The 10523-nt window shown below is 42.1% G+C and overlaps 1 long non-coding RNA gene across 1 annotated transcript in view; it reads right to left on the bottom strand.

Moving 5' to 3' along the window:
* Positions 1–8830: 8830 nt before the first annotated feature.
* The window catches only part of LOC109312442, a 16616-nt gene continuing 14923 nt past the window's right edge, over positions 8831–10523 (bottom strand). The window contains exon 3 of the long non-coding RNA XR_002101816.1: positions 8831–8840. This is a non-coding gene — a long non-coding RNA (uncharacterized LOC109312442). The remainder of the gene's footprint in view (positions 8841–10523) is intronic.

Raw genomic sequence — 10523 nt, 5'->3', positions numbered from 1 at the left:
TCGATTACAAGGTATTGGAAAATTCCATTAGCGCAGGCATACTTCGGGTTACATAGTTGCGAAATTGGTTGCAAAGTTTGGGACTTTCTAGCCGTTAGCTTGTGGTTTGCCTTCTCATGCAACAAAGCGGAAAAATAAGTTGCAGGTGCTTCTTTGGTACCTTCTTGTGAAAGCATAAGAGTAAGCAGTTCTAGGCCCAGCTTGTCCCACACTACCATCTGAACTGGAAGCAAAATATCAGATACACTTGGTGTGTTTTGGACCACAACTTTTGAAACCAGAACACTATTGTTGTATAGTTTTATGCACTTCATTCAAAACCAAAGTCAAGTTAAAGTTTTAACTTGACAATTGTACATGTGGTCCTTGGCCCTTCTGGTGAAAAATTCTTCAGTGGTATGAAAGAAAATAATGTTTGGGGATTGGTATTGTGAAATGAAGTATGTGGTATGAATTACTGCTATTCTCACCTTGGGAAGTTTTTCCCAGCCTTTTTGTTTAAAGTTATTCCTGTCATACACATTGGCACACATCTAGAAAAGTAAATCTATTGCAACAACAAAATAGCTTTGTATTGTGGTATCTGGTTAGTTATTCTGTATATTCCTTTTGATCATGAATGAAAGATTTATGTTATTGTAGTATTTAAAAGATAGGCAGATGACTTCCTTGTAGAAATTAATTATTTGCAGGTGACAAAAAACAAGAAGCAACATTTTTTAAAACAAAAAATAATGCCTGATTAATAGAATGTTGATTTCTAAATATGTTAACTTTCAAATACATAACGAACAAGTGTTTTTTTTCCATAAAAGGACCAGTGCATAGTTCTATTTTACTGAATGAACAATGATATTTTTTTCACGTCTTTTATAAGATGTGTTTCATGTCTTATACATTTTTAGTAGGTGACATTTTAGTGCTTCATTAGTGATTTCTGGAAATGTATAGGTGGACTCAATGGAACAGTATTAGTGGAAGGATCTTGTTCTACTGAAGAACAGTGAAAGTCCACTCATGCACCATATGACTAGAGGTGAGAAATTTCTAGAGGGTTTGAACTCTCAACCTTGATGAAGTCATGACCTACTTTTAAGGTCTGGTCATATGCAGTCTATAATGGTAATGAAACTGCTTATCATTGTTGATATATTATTTAATTGTATTGAATTGATTGATCCTTTTAAGTATTGCCCAGATTGGAATTTGATTGGATATTGTGAATAGGGCAATGATTGGGTGAGTGACATGTGGTTTGATTAGAAGGCTATAAATCCTGTCCAGAGCAACCAGCTTAGCCTTGTTCTCACTCTAGCTGAACAGTTCTGACTCCAGGTTCTCCGGGTGTAAGGAGTTTGTTGAGTGGAGGTTCCTTGCTGTGACCTGGTCATTGGGAAGCTACAGCTGGGTAAAGTATCATACTTTTCCTATTTGAGGTGCTGAGTACCTAAGCAGGGAAAAGCTAGAAATCCTCTGGAACTATCAGAGGGTTTCTCCTGCTGAGTACACCCAGGGTGTTCTTGAATGCCATCTGTGGTTTCTGGGTGGTCTGTGACGTTGCATAGCAGTTAACTGTGTAGTGACCAAACCTCATTGTAATGTGTAATTGGTTGGTTGCATGACATGAGACATTGGGTTTGGGATGTGCATTGGATTATTGTCCTGTCAGGTGTATTTTATTGTGTTGTGGCTCAGGTTTTACAGGAAAATTGCATCAGGTAGTTGTTGCATGGGTTTTGTTGTGTAAACCATCTTATATTGCTCAATCTACCTGTGTTGTAGTTTTAGCTACTCTAACTCTGAGTGGGGTTGGGCAGTAGATCAATGCTCAGGAAAATTAACTTACTTTAATGCCCCAAACCTGACTACCTGTGGGTCAGAGAGGATCAATGACCCTCTAGATTAATAAGTTAATTGGCATCCCCATGGGCCATCCTTCATTTTAATATCACTGAAAAATAGCAGTAAGAAGCAAATTACTGTAATGACCATTTTCATTTTACTAACTTTACTAAACATGTTGAAACTTTGACGGCTGCTTTACATTAACAAGATTTTGTTGGCCAGATAATGAGAACCTTGGATATCAGTAAGAATCTTCCATCAGTTTCAGCATATTGGCAAAATCTTGGCTCATATCCTCTTATGAATATGCTAGGAAAAAATAAAGGGAATACAGTCTGTCAACCATGCATAATAATGTGTGCACAGAGAAGGAATGCTGGCTTCAGAAAAGATGTGTATGAGCCAGTGTTTTCAAACTTAACTTTCTAAAGATGGCTCATAGTTTACAACATTTAAGCAGATGCTTCCATGTTTTCCCTGAATAAGAGCCTTCCATCTTTATGGAATTTCAGAATGGAAGAGTTGTAGACTGTGCAGGCCCTAAATTGCTTCATGACAATACAGTATAGCACAGAGGTGGGCAAAATATGCCCCATGGGCCCAATCCAGCCCATTTTATCTGACACATGGAGCTTCTAAAATTTTTAGAAAATGAATTTTTATCTGCCTCTGGCAGGGGCCTTGGGGTGCAGTGCAGTGAGTGGTGGGGGCTGTGGGGAGTGGCGGAGAGCAGCACAGGAAGTGACATGGGCTGCAGAGAGTGGTGCAGCAGGTGGCAGGGAGCAGCACAGGCTCAAGGGAGCAGCAGGCAAGCATGCAGAAGGGCATGCAGGAAAATAGCAGTGGCAGGAGTGTGGGGGTGCAGAGTCCATGCAGGTGCCCTGGGACTGGCAGGGACCCAGGGTAGGGCAACAGGAGTGCAGAGGCTGGGTATGGGGTCTGCCTGGCTGGATCATGTGAAGGTCACATGCAGTCTGCTAGAGCCGCATGCAACACAGCCAGCAGCCCAGCCCCATCTCTCTCTCTTCCACCCCACCCACCATAACCCCACACCCTCCTGTGGCTCCCACCCAAACCACATACCCCACACACACACACACCATAGGACTATATTTTGAGCTATTATGCAGTTACCTCTAGATACGCTTCATAAACACATAAATCAGTACAAAAATATTTAAAAATAAAATTAAAATAAAGTTATAGTAGATGTTTTATTCTTTTGTATATTGTGGTGAAGTGGAGCTCCCCACCTAGCCACAGTGCCAGATTCCCCACTTGCTATTGGGCACGCCACTCACCTGACTCACCTGCTATGACTTATTCTTAATTAATCTATCTTAATTAGGCAGGAGGCTGCCCATTTACTGCCCTGATGCCAGGAGGTGCTATTTGCAGCTCCAAATGTCCCCTACACAACAGCCCAAGCCTCATAGATGGCATCCAGATGTTTACTATGCTCCTGGCCTACAGCCGGACCAAGCTTGGTCATGCCATCAGGCCTCAGTCAACACCCATTCAAACTGCCCACCTCTCACTCAGGCCTCACACACTCCACCCTCTCTCATAGGGCCTCTTTCATACCCCAGCAACTCATCCTGCCTTGCTTCCTCTTGGAGTGGGCCCCTTAGGCCATAGACTTATCTAGTCCATCCCTTGGGTGGCAGACACATCATCTTTTTGGCCTCTCCCACTACTCTCACTGGGGTAGTGGCCAGCCAATTACCCAACTGGGTCTAAGCTTGCTCTAGCCCTTTCTGGGGACAATTCTATATAACTAAACATACCGGGCACTCAGCCCTCTGGTTTTTCTTCCCACCTCCACTGGGGCTCTTAATCTCTGCCCCTTTTATAGGACCACCCCCCCTACCATGAGGTTCTTATCCCCTCACTCAGGGCTCCTCATCCCTGCCCCCCTCACTCAGGGTTCCTCATCTCCATCCCCACTCACTGAGGGCTCTACACCACCTCCTTCACCCAGGTCCTTGGGGCTTCATTCTCCAATGGGCTCAGATGGCCTTACCCATGCCTGACCCTACTCTCCTTCCTTAGGGTCTTGCACCCCACAGGGCTCAGGTGGCCACAGGCATGCCTGGCCCCCACTCTCCATCCTTGGGTTTCCTCAGGGTCTTGCACCCCACAGGGCTCAGGTGGCCCCAGTTGTGCCTAACTTCAACTGCCTCCAGTGTCACACAAACCCACCCAAAGTTGAGGGCTCAGGTTAAGGCACCCTTACCCACCTTTTACCGGGGTGATAACTGGCCTGGCATTTCCTGGGGGCTCCTGCACCACTGAGAGTGCCACCAGGCCACCCACTCCCAGCAGGGTGCAGTTTTAGGTCATGCCCAGGACCAGGAGCCTCCTAAACCATCCCCTACAGCTCCTCCCTTATCTTCAGGATGATACAGAGAACCTCACAGCTAGGCAATGTTACTGCATTCCAAGCCAGCAGGGAACTGAGCTGTTTATATAGGCAGCCAGGGATCTAAAATGGCTGCCTCAATCAAGCACCTGCTGGCTGCTTGGCTATGTTGTTAAATTGGCAGGTACCCACAATGCTCTACCACATATATAATTTGTTGTTTTTTTCCCCTGTTTCAAGATTGTTGCATCCTTGCTCCAAAAAGAAGTACTTCTGGGGGAAAGGGAGGGACTTCCAGTGACAAAGGTCAGGGTTGTGTTTGTGTGTGTGTGTGGGATTGGGGGCTGGACTTCTGGTCCCAATATGGTGACTGGGGGTAGAGCATCCATCAAGAGGTAGGGCTACCCATGCAGACCTTGAAAGGTCCCCAAAACTTGGTAAGTGGCCCTCCGCCTGAAATAATTGCCCACCTGTGGTATAGCATTTGCTTGCATCTGCTTGACTAAAATTTTGGTAAGAGAAAATGGGACAAAGAAAATAATCATATGACATTATATATAGGTGCTTAGTAAGTGCAAGAAAGACAGGTCAAAATAAGTCAGTGAACTCATTTAGATCACTTAACTCATTTAGTGGTTTTATGCCAGTTAGAGCTGGTTTAAGGCAAAATATAACTTAAAAAGGAGATAAATTTAGCCATATTAATAATGATTAGAATATAGACTATTAAGGAGATTTCTACCTGTTAGAGGACTTTTAAAACTAGGACTTACAGCATTTAAGATTAAAGTCTTCCAAATATGAATATGATTGTCATTTCTTTTGGTGAATGAGCATTTTATCATTTTAAATCATTTGTCTCATATGCCTTACCTGTCTAATATGTACTTTATTATTAAATTTGCTATAAAAAATTACTTGAACTTATTTTCTTGAAAATTTTATTTGGATGGGATAGGTCCTCTAACTTTCCTTGTTCCCAGAATACCTCTGGAAGTCAAAAGAGCACTACAGTTTCCACAAAACCATACACAAACTTAGAGATGTTCATTGTTTTATTTATGACTTCAGTATTAATTTAGAACCAACCCCTTCCCCCCAAACCTCCCCCCAACATTTTAAGCACCTAAGTCCAAATTGTTGCCCCCCAAAAACAGTGAATGTCTAACCCTCAAGGTGCCTTATCCTCAATTCATCCCTTATCTCTTGAAATTATGACTTAAAATAGAGTCAGTGCTAATGTCTGCTAGAAAAATTATTTTTTTTAAACAAATAGCATGTTTGTTCAGTGAAATGTTTTGGAAATGTTTTCTCAAATATCAGAGACAGGCCCAAGGCCCTGTATGCACATTTACACTCATGTAAAAAGGACCAAACTCACACTGTACAGCCCAGCCCTACACTCATGTACCTCAAATATGGTATAAAATTATCTGGGAGGCAGGGGGGAATGTATAACTAGAGGTCCACCTAGATTACAGTTTTGCTATTTTTGTGGAAACTGAAAAAAATGGTAGTTTCCATGATCACTGTGAAAAATGGTGTTTTGTGTGATTTTTTTGCATGGAATTTGCCTGAAAAAAATAAGTTTATCAGAACACAAAGAAAGTGTGGCAATCCCTATAGTCTAAATATGTGGTTTGAGAGAGTGCTGCTGAGATGCCAAGCTAGTGGCATAGACTCAGTGAAGGTGCCAAGCAGGAAAGCAAAGGGCTTTCAGAACCAAACTTTGAAAAGCCAGATATGACGCTGCAGCAGTGCTACAGTCTGAAGATGAGTGATTGGCCTCTCAGTCAATCAGTAGCAATGGGTGGGGCTGCTTGGGCCCCTTAGCTAATCAGTGGCTGTGGGGACAGCTCATCACAAAAAGACTGTAAATTTGGCTCTGCATACTGCAAGAAGCCCACAAAAATCTCTTCTTCTCACTACAATTTAAGTAGATCCCTATATCTAGCTGGTCCTGAAAATGTATCTATGCCTCCTTTATATATTTTCCTATGTACAAGTCAAGTAACATGTGCAACCTCAGACTTGGGATAATTGAAGTGACAAGAATCAGTAATTCTCACAACTCATTTTTGGGATGTATATGTGCTTGGTTACAGTGGGACTAAATCATGAATCTTTGCTTTCCATAGCAGTTGTACATATTCCTGCTTGACGATTAGTCATGGATTTGAGGAGTGTAGGCTATAACCTTAACATCTTATAACTGGCATGCTGTGGTGAGCCATGATTTTGCACACAAATTAAAGCTGCACAGATGGTTTCCCAAGAGTGATTGTAGCTTGGATCTAAATACCATCCTCTTTCTCTCTCAAAAAATACAAAAACAAATCAAAGCCACTAGACACAAGAAAATAGGATTCTAAAACCCCTGAGCTGAAAAAAACCAAAAGAATAAATATTGCATAAGAATTAGTCTTGCAAGAGTAAAATAGACAGAACTGACTACACATGGGACTGTATGAACTGTTACCATTACCTGAATTAGCTATCTTAAAGTTAACATGCATATCTCTAACCTACAGCAGTTATTGCCATGTTTGCAAATTAAACATATCCCAAGTCATTTGGCTTGGTTATCATAGCAGTAATTTGCTAGCTGTAGTGTACAATTGATTCATAAATTCATAGATTGTAAGATCAAAAGGGACCTCAGAAGATCATCAGGTCCAGCCCCCTGCACAAAGCAAGAAAGGTAACTGGGGGTCAGGTGACCCCATCAAGGTGACTGTCTAGTCTCCTTTTGAAGATTTCCAGGGTAGGTGATTGCACCACTTCTGGAGGCAGCTTATTCCACAGTCTGGAGACTGTGTTGGTTGCCTTATCCAGATGCTACTGATTATGAGCCCTAATTAAAATGTTGCAGTTATGGAGGAGGAAGAGGTCTTTTTTACTTGCCACCAATCTCCTCTTCATTGTCATCTTTTCTAATGAATTACAAAGATTAAGAACTATGACAAAACCTAAATATCAAGAAGGAAGTATGAGGAGGGGAAAAAGGACTCAGTAAAATGTAATTTTCCTCATCATTTGTTCTTTTATATCTGCACAATCCATTTTTGGGACAACTTCTAATCCCAGGCATGGCATGAGCATCCCACCATACCTAAGAAAAATCTGTTGCTGAGTGTGAGGCATGAGATTAGAATTTGGTCCTTCTATTGTAGATGAAGCATTCACAAGTGTAGTTATGAGTTTTTATAAGAACCACATTTTCCTAATGCTTGCAACTGTGCAAATGTTTGTCTCAATTCCCTTTCCTTCTGCAGATGGTAATTATGAAAAGACCTCACATATGGCATCTACAAAATGAAATTAGACTAAGGTTAAGAGCATGCAAATATATCATGAAATGCAGAGTTCTAAAAGCCTTTAAATGGCTCCCTTCTCTATGAATGTGATATGCGCGTTTGCCACCTGTACCTTTTCCCCAGCCTCTTCCAGCAGAATGATTTTGTGGTGGTATAAGTACCCTCATTTTCCCTTCATTCATTTCCGAGTCCCATAGTTCCTATCTTTCTGACCAAGCAAAGCATTACAGCACATACTTAACATTAAGCACGTAGGTAGGCCCAATGAAGTTAAATGAATGGTTAAGTACTTTTATGGACCAGGAACATGTTGTTCCAAATTAAACCTTATACACAAAGCTGAATCAGTTTTGTCTAGCTGTTGAACACTGAGCCATATTTTTCCATGTCTTGTGAATGCTATTGTGTAAATCTCAGCAAAGAGAGGCAAGAATAGCTTGGCAAGTGCCTGGATTTATGCTGATTTATACGAGCATTCCTACACATCTATTTCCCATTCCATTTTTGGGGATGCCAGGAAGAAGCAGTCTCTTCATTCTCCAGATACAGGAATGAGAAAGGCTCTTCATGGAGGTTCTCTTTGTGGTTCCATTCTTTGTCAAAGGATGTGCTTAAACATTAGAGTAATTTTGGCTCTTTTGTTTGCCATTATAGCAACCCTTTTCCAATCTCCTTAAATAAACATTAATGGTAGAGTGAAATTATTTGATTTCTGAAAATACAGTCCATTACTATTCAGTACTTGACTTTTAAACTCTTTACTTAGCCTACTTTCAGTCTCCAATTCCATAATTATTAGTATTTATAACTCTACATCCTCATTTAATAATGAGTAAACAAATGAATAACTTATTTTTATTTATTTTAAATAACTGATAACTCCACAGCAACATAAAGTGCCCATTATTTTCTTAGTTTTAATTCTCCAATCTAAAGAACTTCATGTTATTATGTCTGTGACAGGTTTGGGTATTTTGCCATCCCTGGACTCTGGTGCTCTTAGCAGACAGACTAGCCTGTCAAAGTTCCCCGGCCTCCTCTGCCTCCTTTCTTTCACCTGCTTCATGTTGCATATATGAAAGGAAGACTTCCCATAGAAGCTAGGGTGGCCTAATCCTTAGTGCTGTTTACTGTTCTGCCCTCACTTCACAGGTGTATCCACTTTATGAGTGTCTTAGTTTCTTTAGGGGCTAGAATCACAACCTTCAGCTGCCCCCATAGTCATGCCTATGCCTCACAGATGACTCTCATTTGCCCCTTGCAGGAGAACTTTTTGGTCCCAAATAGGCACTGGCCCCTCAGCCCCAATCCCTTGTCTGGGATTCAGCCTTCTCAGCCTCTGCCATTGTAATCTGAGTGAGGCTCCTCAGCTCAGGTCCACTGCCTCAGACTTGGGGTTCTGGGGTCTCAGCCCCACATATCTCTGACCACAGCTGGACTCCCAAGAACAGACACTACCTATACACATGCAGCAAGGCTGCTCCAATGCACTGTTCAACAAGCTTTAGTTAAAGCACCCAAAATGCCATTTTTCAGCACAGAGACCCTGCTACACATGATACTCAGGGCATTTTAGTTAGAGCAGATCCTCCCCACTCCTAGAGCACATTTATAAACACCTAGAGTATCCCTAGCACCCTGCTCCATGGCCTCCAGACCTCTCTGATAGCCACAAGCCAGTCCTCCAGGCACAAGCTTAAATAAGGAAAAGAAAAACAACACACAAAGGGTCAACTATAAGGTTCTAACTCAAACTCAGCCCCCTCAGGGCCATAACCATTGTCACCTTCATAAGGAATGGCTTTGTTTCCCCTAGCCCCAGACCCTGGCAGCTAGCTCTAACTGCTAGCTCCTTACCCTACAGCCCTAAACTGCCTGACCCAAGTTAAGGTTTGGGTTTATATCTAGCCAAGCCCTTCTGGTCAGCTGAGCACTGTCCCTGGAGATGGCCCATCAGTTCCTACTCAGCCTAATGAGTTGTTAAGCTGTTCTTGCCCTGGAGCCTCCCTAAGGTTCTTAGCAGGCCTTGGCCTCAAGGCTGGAGTTCTTGCTGGAGCTGCCTGTTGCACCACTCCTCTATTTCTTTTATGGCTAAAGTACTGTAGGGTTTGTTGTTTTTATTAGTTAATATCTGCACTTTCATTTGAAGATATGAAACACTGAGTAAACATCAAGTATTATTTCTCCACTCTATTAGGCAATGGAGAGGCTTTACCTGGAGCACTCTGTTCAGTACTGGACACTACACCCAAGCCTTGTATAATCAGGGAGGGCCACATTTCAGTCTTTTTTTCCAGTCAATCTGCCTGAAGCATCCTCTGCTTCCTCTGGCCAATGAAGCCAAGGGGTTTACATATTTTCACTAGATACAGGCCCCAGCTTGCCATGTGATGAGCACATGGTCAGAACAACAGAGGCCATCCTGCCCATATCAAAATACAAAATACACACACATACACACACACACACATCAGTGTTACATTAATATAAACTGTACACACGTCTCTTTATCCTTTACACTTCAGCCAGTTTTCAACTACATTTTTTGTTTGAGTGTTTGTTTGATTGTTTTTTTGCTAATAAATGCCAGTATAGTCCTTATTTCAGCTTTTAAATGTTCCCGTATTGGCATCCAGAATCCTTGCAACACGTAAATCAGTATGTTCCCGGCGCAAGGTGCCCGAGGGAGGCAACAATTGGGTTCGTTGCCCGGTGTGCGTCGCGCCAAATAAACACACTGGGGGGAGAAGTAGACAGAGTTTATTTGAGCTCAACTAAAAGGCACAGGGAGACTGTATAGTCTCAAATCTTGCGCACTTAGCCCTGCAACAGTGTACTTTTATACCCTGGTCAATTTTCTGTGGTGATTTTCCACAGTGGGTTCACGTTCCTGACTTTTCCACTGCTCAAAAGCCTGTTCAGCTGACAAAATGTGTTTGTTAATATCTTGGGAATTTTCTGGGATATAAGTACAACATTCGTTTCCAATTAGAGCACAT

Source organism: Crocodylus porosus, unplaced genomic scaffold (assembly GCF_001723895.1).
Source record: "Crocodylus porosus isolate Cpor-Errol unplaced genomic scaffold, CroPor_comp1, whole genome shotgun sequence".
NCBI lineage: Eukaryota > Metazoa > Chordata > Crocodylia > Crocodylidae > Crocodylus > Crocodylus porosus.
This window is presented reverse-complemented; position numbering and strand designations above follow the sequence as displayed.